Source organism: Sceloporus occidentalis, unplaced genomic scaffold, assembly GCF_023333645.1.
Source record: "Sceloporus occidentalis isolate IW3139 unplaced genomic scaffold, rSceOcc1.0.p SCAF_66, whole genome shotgun sequence".
Taxonomy (NCBI): domain Eukaryota; kingdom Metazoa; phylum Chordata; class Lepidosauria; order Squamata; family Phrynosomatidae; genus Sceloporus; species Sceloporus occidentalis.
In genome coordinates, this window is record NW_028317046.1 from 3,643,380 (window position 1) to 3,663,784 (window position 20,405).

At 43.6% G+C, this 20,405-nt stretch overlaps 1 pseudogene; it reads left to right on the forward strand.

Moving 5' to 3' along the window:
• Positions 1-13,019, forward strand: part of LOC149286914 (protein Aster-B-like) — a 38,018-nt pseudogene extending 24,999 nt beyond the window's left edge.
• The last annotated feature ends 7,386 nt before the right edge of the window (positions 13,020-20,405 follow it).

A 20,405-nucleotide genomic window follows, 5' to 3' on the forward strand; every position in this document is an offset into this window, starting at 1 on the left:
TTTATGTGAATGAAAACCAAAGATTGTATACATTTCAGTTTGAAACGTGAGTCCCCGGGTTAGAAGTGGTCTGGCGGGCAGTCCGTCTCTAGAGCACTGATTATTCTGGATCAGACCTCACAGGCATCTAATCCGTGTATGTGAATGGCACACGCTACCCGCTTACACGCTTACACCCATCAATAAAGAAAAGTACTCTTAGAGTAACCCGGACCCGTACTTGAGGCAGCCAATCGGTGAAATCATACTTGCAGAGTCTGTCGCAAAAATTATCCCTACAAGGTGGCTAAAAAAAATATATATATTTTTCTATTTTTTTTTTAATCAAGGTTAGGATTGCAACAGTTTCAAAAAGTGTAATTGCAAGTTATTTCAGGCAACATGTCTGATATTTATATAAAGTGCATTAACAACATAAAAACAATGCAAGCAGCTAACGATATTTCACATTTACTTGTAAATTTGTGTATTTTCATTTAAAAACCTTAGATTTTTATTTTTTTTTTAAAAGTAGCAATTCTCACCCAATTTTAATTTGTGCAGCACATACTATCTTCCCTATATCCTTATCATTCCATTCCAAGTCTAGTTGAATGCGTTATTTCACCCCATTTACCCTTCTTTCCTGCTGCAGTATTATGTCTCTTGTTCTTTAATTTTTCACTTGTTTTAATTTTACTTCTTTTTTTTTCCTTACAGAAAAGCCAGAGCTGGTATAACGTAAGTAGACTTTTGTTTCTTTGTATCTGTCACGTCCGCGGATGTTAAATGTACTTGTAGTTGCGACGCGCTGGTTTTCGGGCGGCTGCCGCCCCCTACAGCCAAGTAAGGGGTACTGCGTGTGAAAGAATTCAGATGGCTTCTTGGCTTCGTTGTGTTTATCAGCGTCTGGTTTCCCCATAAACTTTTGTTGATAAGCTCATTGTTTAAACTAAGATCGCCCCACAGCGGAGATATATCTGATCTCTCTGCATCTCTTGGCCATGAGAGTCACCGGAATTCTGTCCTCTCCTTATATTTTATGACAGTCAGTGAAACAATGCAGATTATAACAACAAGCGGAGCCCAAGACTCCATGAGGGGATTACGTTTCCCCGTAATAACGAGCTATGGCTTAACTGGCCAATCGCTAGGACAGTTCAGGGGTTAATTTGGCACTTTTTTCATTTTTTGTAATCAAATCATCTTAAATCCAGTATTCCTCTTTAGCGCCGATATATTTTGCATAGTAGAACATGATTACATTTATTTATATAGCGCTGGCAGATTCTGTAGCGCTGTTAGTAAGGGTTGCCGGTGAAAGTATTGACAATTTTAAATTGATAGTAACAATAACACACAACCCTGTTCTTGGAAGCTTACAATCTATTGTGCACGGGCGTGGAAGCCTTTTAACCCCTTTAAGTGCCAGATTTATTCATGCGTATTTTTAAACCAACGTGCGGCCCGGTATTATGGAAGTATTATGCCGGATTTTTTTTTTTTAAATGTATTTTTTTGTGAGGGGTTCATCCTCCGGAGCTGACGGATATGGCGGTTATGCTTTCAGAGGGTGCAATGTGAGTCCAGACAAAAATGTAACCTTAACGACTTGATAAGCAGCCTCCCAGGAATAGGTGGTTAATATCAGGAATCTCCTTTAGCAGCATAAATACAATGAGCAGGGCTGTGGGAGTCTGATAAGGGAGAATGTAAAGGCCAGATCGGTGTTTGTTTAAGTGTATAGATCAAACATTCTTACAAGAGACTCGTGTTTGATCATAAGCCCAGCTGCTTCTATGGAGTAGCCTATAATTCATCAACGCAGGTTGCCCGTGCTTTTCCAGATTAACCTGTGCTATTCCGCGGGGTTCTGGATACCTTATACAATGTTAAATATAAAAAGAGGCTTATTGAGTGGATAGCGTTATAAAGAAGACGCCTTGTGTACTAGGAATCATTGAAGGAGCACCCACACGAGCAATAACAGCTAGAAGATGTGTCCCAGGCTTAGTTTAAGCTGGCTAGAGCTCTGCTGGATGGCCGTGCCATGTTTAGGGTACACTCAGTAGCTCTGATGTCTCAGTCAGGTAGAGGCAGGCGTTATATTAATGGTGAAGCCAAGTTGCGACATCTGACGGCATGGTGGCTGCCGCGTTCTTAATCTATGTTACCGTGCGACTGTCTCGCTCCATCCGGAACGTTGTGTACCCGGTTTCCATGTTCATGCATGTGTCATGTATCTTGTTCTTTTTCCTTCAGCATGAGCGGCAACATATACGCAGAGTAAGGACCTTACCGTGCTTTATAACCCAAACCCCTCGCTTTTAGTGCCAATAACTAGACCTTTAGGATCTTTAAATTGCACCCCGCCTGTAGCAGCAATAGCTTACTGAGAAGGGGCATCATCCCCGGCTGCTGTTATTTAAATACCCCCCTCCTACCTGCTGTCTCTCTCCGATTTCTCTATCCCCATTTAATATACTATGCTTGGTCATTTCCGGTATATGGCTCTTAGATGGCATTTGGGTTGGAATGTTGAATATAGATCGATCTTCGTAGTATATGGAACTGAGGCCTCCGTTCTTCGCTCTTGCCGTGTCCCCCGTGCTTCTAAAATCTCCTCTTCTCCCCCCGTACCACCATATGCCCGATGCCGAAGTTGGTGATGTTTTGAGCCCCCATGCTAGAGATCTCCCATCCCGAGCCTCCTGTGTCACATGTCATTTAGTGGGCTCTTATTGCCCCCGCCACATAGTGCCACGCGGTCCCGGCGCCCGGTGTTTGCCGTTCACTCACCCCCCACGCACTCTTATCTTCGGAAGTTTCGGTGCAAGCCGGAGATAACCCTTTTGTTACAGCAGCGACTTCCCTAACAAACACATTGACAGTCATTGTCAGTCTGCATGGTTTAGAAGGTAAATCATTAACCTCTCCGTGGAAAACACGCAGGACACCATGAAGTCGGGGGAATTTGGCACATGGGCCATTCAAAAAGTCCTCCGTAAACCCAAATTTATTGTACTAGGAGATTGAGGTGGGGGGGGTTCTAGGTGTTTGAGGACCATACTTGAGAACACTTAGGGATTTGATGGACAGGTTCTTGGGGTTCAGAACCCATGTATTAACTGGAACCAGTAAGGATTGTTGGCAGACGTTTTTTAAAGGGTTAATTTTTTGGGGGGGGGTCGGATTGTTTAGGAATGTCCCAGGGATGCGCGTTTGGGGAGCGGTTCTGGAATATTTGGCAGAATTGTACTGTGGACTCTGGCGCTGGAACTGAGGCCAGTCGGCCAGCTGTATGGGGGGTCTGGGGCAGCTGTGTGAATCCGGACAGGGTTCAGATATGTCCGATGGGAGCTTGACCCCGTTACAGTTACCTTTTTTGAGGGCAATTGTGCAATTTTGAGTAAATAGTGTGATTTTAGGAAAGTCTGTGAAAGGTAATGACACTTTTTTGTCATGGCGTACTTAAAGTTGATGTGTCAGCAAAAAAAAGTATATAAAAAAAAAAAAAGGAGGTGAATGGAGTAGAACTGAAGACGGGGGCGGTGGGATTGCGGGGAGATGTGTCCTTATGTTACAAAGTATCAGATATGTAATATAATGACACGTGTGACATCTACCAGTACTGGCATTCATTCCCACGCTACGAGTCCTACACCAGTAATTCAAAAAGAATCCTGCAGCCCGTTAATCAAGATGATGCCGGAAACAGCAAGTTCTAGCATCTGTATTGTTTTTTTCCTCCCCGGAACAAATGCATCCTTCCCTCCTACGCCGCATAATATCTATCTCAGTTATTACCGTTAATTGCCCCCCAAAAAGTCCTTTTAATCACATACATTTTTACCTGTTTATATATATATATATATATATATATATATATATCGAACACTTAATTGTAGCCATGTGATGCAAAAGGAGGCCACTTATAGGCTTTTTTATGTTGTTGCCATAGAAGCGTTTTAAGATTTCAGATTTTTTTTTTTTTTAGATGGATTAACTTTTAAGTTAAGTTTTTTCTACCGGTAAAAAACCCCCAATAATGGTGAAAAAAAATTCCCCTGAAAGCCAAAAAGTTAATGTTTTACGCCGTGCCCTTCTGGGCGCCGTCATGAAGGTTTCGGTATTGATTTGGACTGTATCGGTGAGTAAAGGTGACAGTATGTAAAGCCGGTGACTCAGAGGCGTGAGTCCTGGGGCAGCAGCAGGGGCGGTTCCGCTCTGTGCCGGGGCAGCAGCAGGGGCAGTTCCGCTCTGTGCCCGGGCAGCAGCAGGGGCAGTTCAGTTCTGTGCCGGGGCAGCAGTAAGCTCAGAGTTCAGCCGTCGCTAGTCACTCCTGGAAGGCGAGGGGTGGGGAGCGGAGGGTTTCTGTGTTCTTGGTGGGGCTCCCGAGCTGTGTGTCTCTTTTGTGTTTATCTCGCACGCTTCCTGCTGCGTTATTTCTCCGGGATAACATCTGCTGGGGGCTGTCCTGACACAGCTTGGGTTACTGTAGGTCAGAAACCCACGTGGGTTTTGGAGGAGGGGAGTGGGTATAATCTGCGAGAGCGAGTGGAGGAGAGACGCAGGCTTGCAGAGCTCATTTCAAGTTTGGGAAACTGTGGGATCGGCCGGAGGGATCCACCGCCCAGCAGAGTCGTGCAGAACCTTCTAATTTGAACTCTGGAAAGTGGGGGAGGAAGCTTCCACGAGTAATTAAACGACGAGAGTGAGTCAGGGAAAGGGTTAAAGAGTTGGTTTGAGGGGCATAGAGTGGGCTGGAGTGACAGAAATGAGAGGGGACACATGGGATGAGATGCAGAGCCCGTCCCCCGAGGACAGCTTGGAGCCCCCGGAGATGATGGATACTTCGGACAGCCCGTCGGATTGGGAGTCTGACGCCCTGCCGGAAGAAGCCGTCCTCTGGTACGCGGACAGGTTGGGGCATTCCCCCGAGGAACGCGAATATCACCACGGCGAAGACGCCCCAGCTGTGAGTGTGACCACCAGCATGCCCCCGTCCGTTGCGTGTCTGTTGCGTGTGCGTTGCGTGTCCATAGCCCACTCTGCTGCCTGTGAAAGGTTTGTGAATGGCTAGAGGGATGCGAGTAACCTCTAAAGGGTTAATACGTATATATCTGCGCATCGGTCTGACCCGTTTCAGACTTTAAGGGGTTAAATCTTTTACAGTATGTTACAGAATGGCAGATACCGGAGTTAATATTTGTTAGCCGAGGATGATGAGACTTGTGGTCCCGATGCAGCCCCCGCCCACGTGCACACACCGTTCACGCTTATAGCATTGTGGCATGTGAACCCCCTATACGTTGAGTCATGCGGTCTCTCCATGTCCATGGCGGGGTTACACGTTACACGGCTGCCCGTAGTATTTATAACCGCGTGTAACCCGAGTCAGTCCCGCAGACTGCGGAGATGTTTTGGGAAGCGTTTTGGAATCTGGGCGGTTGATGGGAACTGCACCCAAAATCAGGGCTCGGCGCGCCGTTCCTCCTGCAGTGTTTTGGGGCGTTGTTTGGCTCGTCGGAGGTTCTGGGGTGAAGCCCGTAATAAACATGAGCCAACACTTACTATACATCCTCTGCACCATGTGCCCTGTACAGACTACTACCCTACACGTCATAAGACTGCAGCCCCTGTGACATCATCAAGCAGCGGGTTTTCTGTCTCTTGAATCATTTTTAAAATCTCGGTAAACCGTGTATTTTAAGGAAAGTCTTTTTAATGATCTTTGGCGTGGCTTCTGGCGCGGCACCCGTGTTGTAAAGCGTGTGAGGAGCGCAGCGGCCGTGACGGTTACTGGGCTGTCGGCTGCGTTGGGGGGAAATCACATTAACTTAGACAGATTCGAACAAAGTGGGACTTTGTTTTAGGGAAGGAAGATCCTCTTGTGTTGTTTACAGCCAAAGATCATCGCCGGAGCCAACGCTTTGGTTCAAGTTTAGGACACGAAGTCTTGCGCAACTCTTTCGCGTCACCAGAAACACGCTTTTCAGTACCGATATTCTTCTGTCCCCCAAACCTTCTACGAAACCCTTCCTAATCTCCTTTAAAGATGCTGTCCCACCTACCGTGTAAAAAAACCTCATCCCTAATACCGAAGGATATCCGACTCTTAATTTTGCCTCGTTCCTAATTTTCCCCGGGAACACCTAATTGTCATGTGACGGTAAAGCTGCCACTGATTGGTTATTGCCATAGAAGATTCTGCGACAAGGGATTCAATTGTTTTGTCTATGCTGGGACAGCATCTTTACGATATGTCTGCCGAGATGCCTTACTAGATTGCTTCCTACTGTATGTATCCGTCTGTCTGTCGCTGGTTACGCCTCCGTGTGTCTGTCCGCAGTATTATCTCTCTGTCGCTGTAGGTCGCGCATGTTCCGTTAGACATTAGTCGTTGCGTGAGATTGATAACGGCTCGTTGTTTGCACCGTGTGTTTGCCTTCGCTCCACGCCGACTAAATTCCCCAATCTGTTTTTCCAGGTACTGAGTCCAACGTACAAGCAAAGGAATGAGGATTTTCGGAAAATCTTTAAGCACCTTCCGGATACGGAGCGCCTGATTGTAGGTAAGAAACTTTATTATTCCTGGTGGGTGGGGGGGGCATCCAGAGGGCTGCAGTGCATGCTGGGAATAGCATTGCCGGGGTTAATGTGGGAGCTGGTAAATATGGTTAGGATTTAAAAACCGGCAAGATGGCGGCTTAAATGGCCGAGCATTGCCTGTAATGCCATGAGTTAGGAGAGTGCTGGCATCCAAGGACTCTCCTCGCCCGTACGGGTTGAGCTCCCGGTGACAGCGCGGTGATGTCGCTTACGTAGTTTGCTGCTTATTGCATCATCAGACTTTGTTCTATTTTTATAGATTACTCCTGCGCACTTCAACGGGATATCTTACTTCAGGGTCGCCTTTACCTATCCGAGAACTGGGTTTGCTTCTACAGTAACATCTTCCGCTGGGAGACGGTGGTAAGTACCTACTCCTCCATGTTCCAAAGCAGGGGTCCCGGGGGGGGGGGGGAGTTAAAATGACTTATAGCATCATTGTGACTTAGCGCCGAACCAGGCGTATCATTTCAAAGGAGGAATTGTCCGTATCACCCCAGATTAACTATTTCAAGGTCAGATGGCTGACTAAGGCATTCATGGGAAAGCCTTTAATACTCATCAGGCCCAAAGAACCCTAAATAATGTCTAATAAGCGGAAGAATCTGAAACCAAAGAAAACTTTAGACGCCTCAAGCTGAGACCCCCAATTGTGATCGTCGGTAAATGTTCTTTGTATGGATAATGTAACAATGTGACACCTCACAGAATGCCAGACCTGGCTGCTTTCACCCCTAAAGAAGTCCTTTAATAATTGCTGTGACTCCTCTTTGGCATCAGAACCTTCAGACAACCCATCGAAGAAATTGGGATTGGGCTGAAACCATGGGTTCGGAGTCTTTAGAGTTGGAGTTTATTTCTCACGCTGTCCCTTTTTATGTTCCAGCTCACGGTCCGACTGAAAGACATCTGCTCGATGACCAAGGAGAAAACCGCCCGGCTCATTCCGAACGCCATCCAGCTCTGCACTGAAACGGAGAAGGTGGGTTAAAGAACTGCCCCTCGGCCGGCTAATCCCCCAAAACTCCAGGAGCCATCGGCTGTGTATTCGTTTGCCAACGGCTGATGGGAATTGTAGTCGACAGTCACCCATTTGAAATAGTTTTGAGTGGCCCCTCCCTACATAGCGGATCACTGGGTTTCCCGTCATTTTTTTATTATTTTTTCCAGCTTCTCTGGAGAATTTACTAATTTAATTTTCCTCTCTTTGCAGCACTTTTTCTCATCTTTCGGAGCTCGTGATAGAACATACATGATGATGTTCCGGCTTTGGCAGAATGCTTTGCTTGAAAAGGTATAGCGATCGAAGTCATCCTTTAATGTCTATTCTAGTAGTTTCCTGATAAATTACAAATACTTCTTTTTAGAAAAGGGTATAACCCATTGCATGTTTAAATTCCCTCGCTGCTTTAGTCTCTACCGCTTCTGCTAGGAGGCTCTTCCACATATCTAGCGCTGTAGGAACTTGAGAAAGCTTGTCATGTTAATGCATCTATCTTGGAGGGTAACTACGTTGCGTAGATTGCGATACCCCGGCGCTCTTCTCATTTAAATTAACGCGGGACACTGTATATTTTTTGCAGCCGTTGTGTCCCAAGGAGCTGTGGCACTTTGTCCATCAATGCTACGGCAGTGAGCTGGGACTCACGAGTGATGACGAGGATTACGTGCATCCGGATGATGACTTCAACACCATGGGGTGAGTATGGGCTGATCTCCCCGAGAGCCGTACGCCGCTATGACATTAAACATACTATAGGCGCTGAGCAGCTTGTAACATAACGTTAATAAATGGAACCTCGGGGGCTGGGGTTTCTTGTGTTCCTGCATCCAATGAAGTCACGTGTTTCATTTTTAATATGTTCATTTTGTTTGCCTGTTGAAAATATCTTGATTTGTCCTTTTCCAGATACTGCGAAGAAATCCCAGTTGAGGATGTGGAAGTCAACGGCACCGTGAGAAGCAGCAGCAGCAGCGAGGTGAGACCCGACACCGATGTCCTGCCGCAAGATCCGGTGCCCTGCTGCAGCTCCAGTCCGCAGACTGTACGGAGTAAGGTCCCCCCGGTAAGTGCCACCAACCCCCCTCCCCCAAGCTATTTCCATTGGCGGGGGGAATGTTTGACGTACGTTTGTCTCGATACACGTGACAAGGTGCACTCTTTTTCAATGTACGGCTCAAACGGAAGATACTAAAACCATTATAATGGCGGCTCCTTGCCCAATCGGTGCTTTGGGTCGTACGAAAGGCCATGTTGGTTTGCGTCGACCTGTCCGATGTATCCGACAATTCTTTACGTTGACTGTGGACAATGTTAGTGTCCCGTAATTCGTGTTAGTAATCCCAAAAACCGTTGAAGCCTCCTTGACCTCGTTCCCTACCCCCCCCCCCAGTCTGTATCCGTCGTCCAGCAGGTGAATGAAGGTATGGCTGACGACGTGGATACGTCCTTAGAGGAAGAGCAGCCAATAGAACTCTCTATCCGCCAAAGACGTGGAACCTTTTTTCTTTCTTTACGTTGACTGTGGACACAATTCGTGTTTCTGGAGTCCTTTCCTTATTGTTAGAGTCTATAATATTAATCAACTCAAGTTATATTAAGCGTTAATGATGCAAGTAATCCCAAAAACCGTTGAAGCCTCGTTGACCCGGATATTCTTCCCCCCCCCCAGTCTGTATCCGTCGTCCAGCAGGTGAACGAAGGTATGGCTGACGACGTAGATATGTCCTTAGACAGAGAGATTGTGGTTGAGGATGAGCAGCAAATAGAACTCTCTCCTCCTGGTTCGTCTCCATCTTTGGACTTAAGCGACAACGAGGACCTTCCCACAGAGCTCAGCGACTCTTCGGAGACCCACGATGAAGGTAAGACGGCTTTGTCTAAAGTTTGGGGTCTGGCACCCAACTGAGTGTTGGATCACTATTGCATGGGTGACGAGGCAAATGATTTAGTGCTTAACGAACATCTGTGAAAGATAGGTCAGGGTAAGGAAGCCAGTATGAATAGACAAAGAAGTACGGCGGCTTTCGGTGGAAACCATGAAGAGGTGATGTAGGGAAGGAGGCTAGGCTTTATTGAAGTTGGGGACACCGGGTGGGTAAGAGAGATAAAGATTACTATGAGGTTTTTTTAAATTGACTCTTGTTATAGGTGAAGTTCATCCATTCTATGAGGACCTGAGCGGGCGCCAGTACGTCAACGAGGTGTTCTGCTTCAACGTGGACAAACTTTTCGACCTCTTGTTCAGCGAATCGCCATTCCTGAGAGATTTCATGGAGCAGAGGCGGTTTTCAGGTGAGACGGATCTCGCGCGGATCCAGAACTACGTGCCGACATGTTCTCGGTTATCTCATCCTTCTCCTCCGTATCTTGTATTTTATGCTCCGTTCAGATCCTTTTCGGACCCCCTCCTCGTCTTGCAAGTCTAACGTTATTTTTTGTTTTGCCGCTAGATCTAAAATATCAGCCTTGGAAGAACGAGGTCAACGGCAATAAGACAAGAACAATCACGTACACCATCCAGCTCAATAATCCCCTGGCACCTAAATTTGCCGCAGTCGATGAGACCCAGGTGAGAGATCGAAGGAATTCGACAGCCATTGTCTCGCCGCACAGCTTTGGTGTATAGTAAATACAGTTTATCTCTATGTATATTAATCAAAACGCATCTATATTTTCAGACTATGTACAAGGCGTGCCAGAAGGGCGAATGCTACGTGGTTGATGCCGTAATCCTGACGCGCGACGTCCCGTACCACGACTATTTCTATTCTGTCAATCGGTACGTGCTGACAAGAGTGGCCAAAAACAAGTCCCGACTCAGGTAAAGAAAGTCCTAAAGAACCATAACATCCGAATTAATCAGAGAACCGCTAAATATCAGATCGGGGGTTGGTGAGCAGATACATTCTAACAGATTTTTTTATATATATATTGTTTATAGGATCTCAACAGAGCTTCACTATCGCAAGCAACCTTGGGGCCTTGTCAAGACCTTCATCGAGAAGAACTTTTGGAGTAGCCTGGATGAATACTTCCAACACTTGGGTAAGATGTGATCACTTCGCTCAGGGAGAGGAGGAACTGATCCGTGCCTTAGTATATACTATATATACTATGATTTAATAGTCTATATCAATACCAATTATGTTATATATATTAACGAATGTTTTTTTTTTTTTTTTTTTAAATGACAGTCAACGAACTCACCAAATTAAGTGACGTTCACCAGCTATCTCTCAATGACAAGCCCATCAAGGTCTCGGCCCCTCGCCGCAGGAAGCGGCCTCACGTGAGACATGTTCACGAACCTGTGAGCCCGGTGACCACCCCGACCGATGAGGAGAACCCAAATAACACCAGACATGTAGCAGGTAAGCTGAATCTGCCTACGAGCCCCAGAGGGTCTGGGGGGGGGGGAGGTAACAACGTCTCCGGGACCAAGACTTGAATTTAATCAGACCCCTCCCCACCAAAACTGCATTTTATGCTTGTAACAGTGTGGCAATCACGATTTAAAATAATTTCCGTATAATTTGAATAATGGATTAATTATAATGATTATAATAGGGTTTAGGGCTTTGCTCTTGGCAGAGCTGCGTTTAGATGGGGATTCTAAATCGGAACGCAGAATGTTGCTGGATCTGCCGTAGCCGAGGCGTTAAACATTTCTATTCTATTTTTTACCGCAGGCTCCACTCAGACGCGACACGTCCCTGAGGAGAAGAACATCGAGCTGCAGCATTTCTCCAGGCTCCTCAGACTCATCAGCTGCGCGTAAGAACCTTATATATATATATATATATATATACTCTATATACACACACATATACTGTATGTATATATACAAATATATGGACTCCGTTCCCAGCCTTCCCTTAGCTGTTAGATTGCACCAGGCTGAACCTCCGGCAGAGGTGGTAATGCTCACCCATCGCAAACCCGATACCCCCTTTAGGGCATCAAAGTGGCTGATTTCTGACCCTGGAGGAAGACATTACATTTCTGTTACTCTGTAGCTTAAATCAAATGTGTTGTAAAGACAGTTAACGAGCTGTCGTTAAGCCATCTTGCTACCACTCGGCCTAGCACCAAAAAACACTGACTTTTAGGTATTTTATGTAACCCTTTTTTTTTTGTTTGTTTTCTCTCCCCAGTGTGTTAGTGCTCGTTTTAGTGAATACATTTCTGTGCTACAGGCTTTGGATGTTAGAACACAGCACCAAGTCCATGACTGCCTGGCACCCTGAAAGGTAAAGACAACGAATTGAAACCCATCGTAGCAGATGGTGTCCTGTATATGAACATTCTGTATGCGAGGCTGTAAGCGAGCCCTCGCTCAGAACATGCGCTTAATGTTTTATTTCCGTCTTGTCTTCAAACAGCTGCATGACCCAGACTCAATCCGAATGGGCGCAAATATTAGAATCGCAGCAGAGAAGCCACAACACCAAGCTTCAGGAGTTCAGGGAAATTATACGGGGGTCTCTTATTCTTCTAGAGCAGGTAATGCTACGGATACCGTACGGATAGTTCTGTATAAGTGAAGGAATTAACCGAGATGTTCCCCGTAAATATACCGTATTCGCTTGATTATTGGCGCACCCTTAGACGGTCCCCCTAAATATACCGTATTCGCTCGATTATAGGCCGCACCCTTAGACGGTCCCCCTAAATATACCGTATTCACTTGATTATTGGCGCACCCTTAGACGTTCCCCCTAAATATACCGTATTCACTTGATTATTGGCGCACCCTTAGACGTTCCCCCTAAATATACCGTATTCGCTTGATTATTGGCGCACCCTTAGACGTTCCCCCTAAATATACCGTATTCGCTCGATTATAGGCCGCACCCTTAAAGTTTGGTGCAATTTTAAAGAAGAATTTATTTTTAGAGAAAAACTTCACATGAGTGGAATAATAAAACAGTATTTTAGCTAATGAACAGGAATACATGTGTTGTAACATTTTTGGTATCTATTATGCAGGCAAATACGGTAATCCCTAAATGAACCCCTCCCCCTTTAGAACGTCACTTATCGACAATCAGAACGTGATACATTCTTTTTCCGTTTTATCATTTTAATGTCCTCTTCGTTGAGGAACATCTGGTGCGCTGACATAAATGCACGCTACGCAGATTTCCTTTTTTTGACTCATGTGGATCTAAATATGAGAGATCTGGAGAACCCCAATTTTAGCGTCCAAAATATTTCAGATATCGCTGGTAAAGCACCAATAATTTTTTTAAAAATATCACCCTAGAAATGTGTTTTTTTTTTTATTTTTTTTTTTTTTTTAAAGCCGTTTTCTTTTTATGTCTTTATACAGATGAAATATTCTTTGCTGAGCCTCCAAAATGGAGTAACACCTCGAGACCTCTTCTCAGAAAAAGAACAGGAGAAAATCAAAGACGGCTCGTAGGCTGGATGCCAGAAGAATAGAGAGTGTTTTGTAAATATGTAAATAGACCTGTACATATTCATAGGTGTGTGTGTGTATATATGTATCATACGAACTCAAATTTATTTTCAATAATCTTAAGAGAATGCATCTGTAGGGAGGGTTGTTCTGCGGAGAGAAGCCAGAGACGTTCTGTAGATGGCACTGGAATATCACATTTCCGTTCTGAAGAAAGAAACGTGCAGCTCCTCCTCTAGATGAGGGATCTTTCTCGATCCACGCGTATAAATCTGCCCCATCGTTCTACCTCCGACGTCGGCAAACCTTGCTGATGTCTGCCCTACGCTGCCCATGCGCCGTGAACATCTCTACTAGAGTCCTAGGTTGAGAGGTGCCAGAGACAGCCAACAGAACTCAGAGAGAACTGAGCTATGCACTAAAGCTCCCCACTGAGGTCATTTCAAATTCAAATGACTTATCCGTGAAGACTCCACTGCTGTCAGGTTCCCGTCTGACGCGATCTTGATGGTGAAAAGTCTCCTAGATGGAGCGATACATGTGAAAGACAGTTTTTTTTATATATATATTTTTTGTAAGTTTAAAGCTTGAATATGGGTGTGGGATATCTGTCTTACTTTTATGTTACGGCTTCTTTGATGAAACGGGCTTCTACGCCATTGGATCTCCTCCGAGGAGTCCTCTTGGCCCCCCCGTTCAGACCATTGTTTGGCATCAACCATCTCTTTCTTCACTCCGGTGGGATTACCAGTCATTGGAGTCATCTAATTCACGATGGTTATGGAGATAACTTGGGGATAGCTTTGTTGGATTACTGTTTGTCGAACTATGAATGTGACCCGTTTAGAACAAAGGCTTAAGTCTTTGAATTTCTAAAAAAAAAGAATGCTGCTATGTGTCGGAGAACCCTCCAGATAATGACCTACGGATTTGAAGGCATAGAAAGAGAGGTCTCTCCTGTCAGCTTGCTTGCTCTTGGCTTTTGTTTCTCGTTACTGAAGCTTGTCTGTACATGATGTGAACCGGAGAACCATGCGTCTCCAAATGCACTTTCAGAAAGGGCTTTCTGTTGACCTGCAGGCTCTGGTTGACACAGCCATATATATAATATATAATATATATGTTTAATAGGTACTCCTGTATGACAGAAGATTAAAAGAAGGGTGTTAGAGATGTGTCTGTTTCCTGTAGCCGACTATCTTTGCCGGCAGATGCCGCGTTGTTTCCGTTTGTTCCTTGGTATATATGACTTGGCGTCCACGTCAACGAAGATAGCTTTTGCGTTCCATTCGTGTTCTCTATGGTTGCCAAGAGCGTGTCGGCATTTGTCTTTGCTATTTGTTCAGCATTAGTAACGACAGTCCTAAAGAAAAGATGTCCGAATAGCTTTGTAATGCTTTAATACGGGGCGTAGTGCTTGAGGAGCCCATAAGTCGGGTTTGCATGGGAACCCAATAGCAGCGCTACAAATATATAGTTGTGAATGTTAAAATAAGTTAAAAAAAAAAAAAAAAATTGCGCCCATTCCGAGATGCCGATTGGGATGTCTGGCTTAGAAGCCGACCTGAAAATTCCCCAAAAAATTTTTAGGGTATAAATTTTGCACAAGTCTTAGTTTCTTAAACACGGCGATGACTGTCGTCATACGAACTGCTCCACTAAAGGCTGAAACGCGGACAGCGGGAATAGTCGAGATCGGTCACATGATAGCTGCCGGCAGACGGACGGATAAATATTACCGTCACTGTAGTTACTGTTATGCATTGTTAACGACGCTTTGTAAACATTCTTTGTTTATCCCTTCTGGGGCTGGTTCTGTAAACACCATTCTGTTTCCCATTTACTATTCGTTTTAAATAGCGGGGGGGGGCATAAAAATAAGAGTTTAGAATAAGTTTAGAAATTGTTTTTAAATGAGGGGGAAGGAGATTGGTTATACACAAATCTAAAACATTATCTACCTGTTCTCTATTAAAACGTAGTTTTGTACCTTTTTAATTGTTTTTTTTTTTTAAACATTTTAATTCTCTTATCCGTAGTTCGCCCAACTATAATTCCCATCAGATGATCAAGGGTTATGGGAATTGTAGTCTGGTTGCAAATCTGAGATCTATGGGCTGGTTGACCTTGCTCTGGCAGTATCGTTGTGAAACCGCCATTTATTTTGAGCTTGTGTTATAATTACCGCGGGGGGGGGGGGGGGGGCGACATTAAGTTATTCAAGATTTGGTCCAGAAAAATTTAAGAAGGGTTTCTTTGTGTAATAATTTTTATAGAGCTCTGAAATTAATAGAAATCTGAAGTAAAATCTCATTGCGATAGAGCTATAAAAATATTATTATATATTATATTAATATATATTATATTAATATATATTATATTAATATATTCATATATATAATTTTTTCACCTTTTGAGATATCCTCCCGATGTTTCACCAATTTTATTATAACCTAATGTCCGAGTATAGATTGATTGTTGAGCGCTGGCCCCCTTTAATGCACTTGATATAACGAGACACGCAAATACCTGCAATTATATGGCATTTTGATAATATTATGTATATATTTGCTCTATTCAGGTATATCTCTTATGTAGTCGTTTGTTTCTTAGCTGCTGGCAGCTTCCAAAGTAAATTTAAGAGAAAACCCTGAAAGTATTGATTTATTGGGAGGGGGGGGGTTAAAACCCAATTTTGTGTTTGCTTCCCGTTAGCGTCATCCTTGTCTGGGTAAAGGGCGCCGAACATGAGATTGAGAAATTAAATTTGGTAACTCAATTTCTCAAGTCCCAGCAGGCCGATGGGTTAAATGCTGTCCGGGCCGTGACCCGATGCTGCCACGGCTTCCTGGCTGTTGAACTTCAATTCCCACAATCCTCAGAGAACCTCAAGAGGTTGAAGTTCAGTAAGAGAGGATGATCTCGCAGGCTGCCTTGCTGGATACCTAATGTAATGCTCTAGAGCTATATATTTTTTTATAATTAATGGCCGACTTTAACGTTTTCAGATATTTAGGGATCTGTCGATGTCGTTACTTAAGTTTTGGTGAAATGGATGGTTTTAGAGCTCCTGTGACATCTATGGACTTCTTAATAGATAATGGCTGCAGATACCATCCCCAATAAACAACAAAAAAACGTTTGGGGTCCTCGGGTGGCCGGGTTCCCGCTCACGTACATGGAGTTATGACTCCGTTGGAGTTTTTGGTTGTTAACCCGACGGTCTTTTTGACGTTTTATGAGCTTCCAAACTGTTATACGAATTTAGGTGTTTCCTGCTTGGCGATCATTACCAAAATACTTTATGACCTTTTGCATGACCCCCAATGCATGAAAAGGTAGACTGATAAAGGCTTGCATCGCGAACGCGCCGTTCCATAACCAGAACGGGGTGCGTGTTATTAGCTTTCGGGAAAAGATTTGATCTGAAGATCACCTCCGTCTTATTCTGTTTAGGTTTAATTCATTTTGCTCCTGATCTTAGACCAATTATACCGGAACTTATGGAAGTTTTCTGCTGTCAACAACCATGCAATTATATCCAAAGCCAAAAGGGTCCTCTGGTGACGGGTTGGGTGCTGGAGAACCTTCCATCCTACCGGCAACAATCCACGACCATACACAAAAAAAGAAGTCTTAAAAATGTTATTTTTCTAATGATTAATTTATTACTAATTTATGTACAAGTTTGCTTTTTTTTTTTCTAACAATTCATTTCTGTATTTTATGTTAAAGTTAATGCCACGAGTTGAGCGAGATACTTTGAGAATGGTCCACCAGTTGTTCTACGCCACTCACGTGCCAGGAGTGCAATTCAGCCAAAAGCGGGGGTTTATTGCAATATTTAACATATTTATGTCACGGAAGAAAAAAAAAAACAAACATTTTTCCTATAATTATATTTCTGCCATCTGATTGTAGCTTCTCGGGTGCGCTGAGCTTGGTTAGAGGTGTAGCCGAATTTCAGACTCATTTGGTGCTATATAGTACTTCTCTGTTGCACAAATAAAATCTTATATATATATATATCTATCTATCTATATATATATATATATATCGGGATAAATATATGGTGCTATCGTACGGTCTGTAAATTTCATTTTCTGGTAGCGATAATGTGGCATTAACTGTTTTTTGTTTTTTTTTCTTGGAAATGCACATTTACATTATCTTTAGTTGTTTTTGATGAAATGTATTCTGTGTTTTACAGAACCCCAAAATACTGTCTCCCGAAACTGACCCAAAGTTGTGTTAAAAAAAAGACATAAAAAAACGTTCATTCTGACCCACTTTGCAGCATTTTCAAAAAAAAATAGTTTTAGTTCTAATCTAATCTTCGAATCTAAAAAAAATAAAAATCTATAATACCTCCCAACCGTCTCATGTTTGCAGGATCCCTTTGCAGCGAGCAGTTTTTGTCTTTGTGGCAGATTGAGTGGGGGGTCCTCGCTCTTGCAAGGAGATCCTGAAACCTTTCAGGTACGCGAGAACCAAAAGTCTAGAAACTCGGTTCTCGACTACACCAAGAATCTGAGAAATTCTAGAATTTCGAGGGAAAAACGCTCCACGGGCTGACAGTATTTTGGAGGCAGAGAAAAGGTTCGTTGAAAGGGATGTTAGATGACGATGATGGTAATGATGTTTCTTTGCATTTTACAAAATGTTGGCATTTTTTGATTAAAAGAAAATCATTTAAAATAAGGGTGTTCAGCAGCTTCCGTTATTTAAGTTATTGAAATCCAAATGCTTGTTGGGAAGGGTAACGGAGCGCAGACTGAGCACCAAAAGACCTCTACAATCCATGTTTTGGGAACGTCACGTATGTTTGATCCTCTAACTGACCTATAATTCTATGCAGTGTTTGCGTTGTGCGCAGGGCATTATAACCTGGAACCTGGTCTCGTCTTAGATTCAGGAGCCGTATGCCTATCCCATGCATGTTTAATACCCTCACTGTATTACCCTCTACCCCTTCTGCTGGGAGGCTGTTCCACTTATCCACCACCCCAAGTCTCATTGAAGAATTTGCAATCTTTTGAAACTGAACACACGTGTACAAGGAGTAACAAACATGTTATTGCACACGGAAGCACACCCCTGTAGATCAAGGTTTTACAAAGCACATCATTTATTTACTTTGAGAAAAAAAAAAGTTTGGCTTGATTTAGGTGATAATCGGGATAAACGTAGTCCACGGAAGACAATACCGTGCATATACAAAAATCTCACCCAAAAAGAGTTTCATTATGTGTATTCCCGGTGATGGTTTTTTAGCGTCAAGAAGGTTTTTTTTTTCTCCCTTAAGTGGCAAAATCCAAAAAATTGCTTAATTGTGTTTTTTTTTTTTTTTGCCTTCTTTTGGATCAAAAGTGGGAAGGATCGGTAGAAGGGTTGAACTTGAGGAGCTAAAATGGACTGAATTTCACCCTAAATTACTACGTTACTTTTTCATAACGCATGATGAAGTCAGAGGCTGGTTTTATACATAAACACCCCCCTGGTTCGAGTGGCTGCTAAAACAATTTCTTAATACCCCACTTGTGAAAGCATAGAGTCTACGGCTAATAAAGGATTTCTCAAGGGATACTTTCCATACAATTACAAAATTCAATGATTTTAGAGCGCATGGCTGTCTGTGAAAGAGAACTGAAAGACACCATTTTGAAAAATGCTTCACTTCCTGTAGAACTTTACATCAACTTCCTGCTCTGAGTTTGCCCGAGAGGAAACATGGAGGACACAAAGAAATCATAAAATTCTGCTGTTTTGTGCATAAGTGAGCCTTAAACTGAATCACATTTTAAACATAAAATCTAACATATTAATTAAAAGTCCATTATTTTATTCACCCTAAATCCCCGACACCTAAATGGAGCGTCGGAAGTCAAGATACAAGACAGAAACTTACTTTATTTAGCATTGGAACTAAAATTGGGAAGGAATTGTGTCAAGAGCAATAATTTAACGCTAAAATGAGTCTCGCTTGTTTTTTTTTTTAAATTTATTAATTAATACAGTATGGTTATCAGCTGTTATTCCATTTGCTGTTCGTTTCGATCTTAATGCTACATCATTGTTATGTTTTTATCAAGTAAATAATTGAAGATATTATGGCTTCTCGTCTATGGTGTAGAATGTGGTAGACCCACCATATGTGTTGAGACAGGACCCCACAAATATTTTGTTTGCCCCCCCACTCTAAAAACACATCGTCTTCCCGCACACCCAGCCCGTCAACACGAATATCCAATCTCTCAGTTTTATGCGGCAGCGGCTTACAATATTTTGTCAAAGCAGCGAGGTAAAAGAATTTCAAGCAGGAACGTGAACGCTTCTAATTTGCGTCCGTGACTTATTTAAGCCACCAGCGACCTGCCATGTGTATCCCACGTCTGGTGGTCGCCTGACATTAGAGTAGTTTAGTAATTACGCAGCCCTATCGGCAAAGACCTGGCGGGTGGAGGGGGTGACGTATCCTAAATCATTTCAAATGTATCTTCCATCTCGTAAACGGCGGTCTTTACTCTAAATGAAGACCAGGCTGGGTTTGCATTCCAAGTGCCGCCGGGTTTTGGAAAGTATTATAAAAAAAACCGTAAAAACTAATTTGATTTGCTGCCGGAGTGAGCGGGGCCACCGTTAAGCCCCTCTTTTAGTATCTCTAATGGGATATCCCGTACATTTTGGGCATACCAGTCTGGCAAACCCAAGGCACGTTCCTGCGCGACCAAGAATGAATCCCAGCCCTGATACGATGTTACCCGGTAATTATCAGACAAGGTGAAAGGAACACAAAAACAATGTTACAATATGGAGTTCCATCTGTTCAGCGGTGGTTAGTAGTGGATAATGATGCGAAGAAAGGATTATTGACCTCGGTGTTTCATGGAACTAGCCAGCCATGTTGTCCATCTTGAGGAGAACGCTATATGGCCATCACCTGAGGTCCTCAGTCCTTCAAAGCTTGTTACGTACCAGTCATGGAAGCTCGGGTGCCACAGAGCTTGACCGTAGACTTGTAGCGAAAGGTGTACAAAGCAGGTAAGGCGTTTATAAGAGGAAGTGCTAAAGGAAATGGAGTCTTAAATGAATTGGACACTAAAGTGCATGGCTAACTCCTGTTCGTGTGTTCTGGAGAGGTTGATCGGCTTCTTCTTGGCTTTTGACCACCTAAGGAGTAAACACCAAGCAGAAGGTGATTTGGGGTTTGTTAAGAGTGTCAAGACCATCAAATTCTTAACCTTTTAAACGTCAGAGCAGCGATGGTTCAATTGCACGTCCCTGGGGCGTGAGCATCGTGTCTACCCTTAATTATTGCCTTAAATGTTGGAATCCTGCTTTTCAGAGCAATTTTCCTTTAATTGCGCATGGAACGGCGGAGATTCGTTA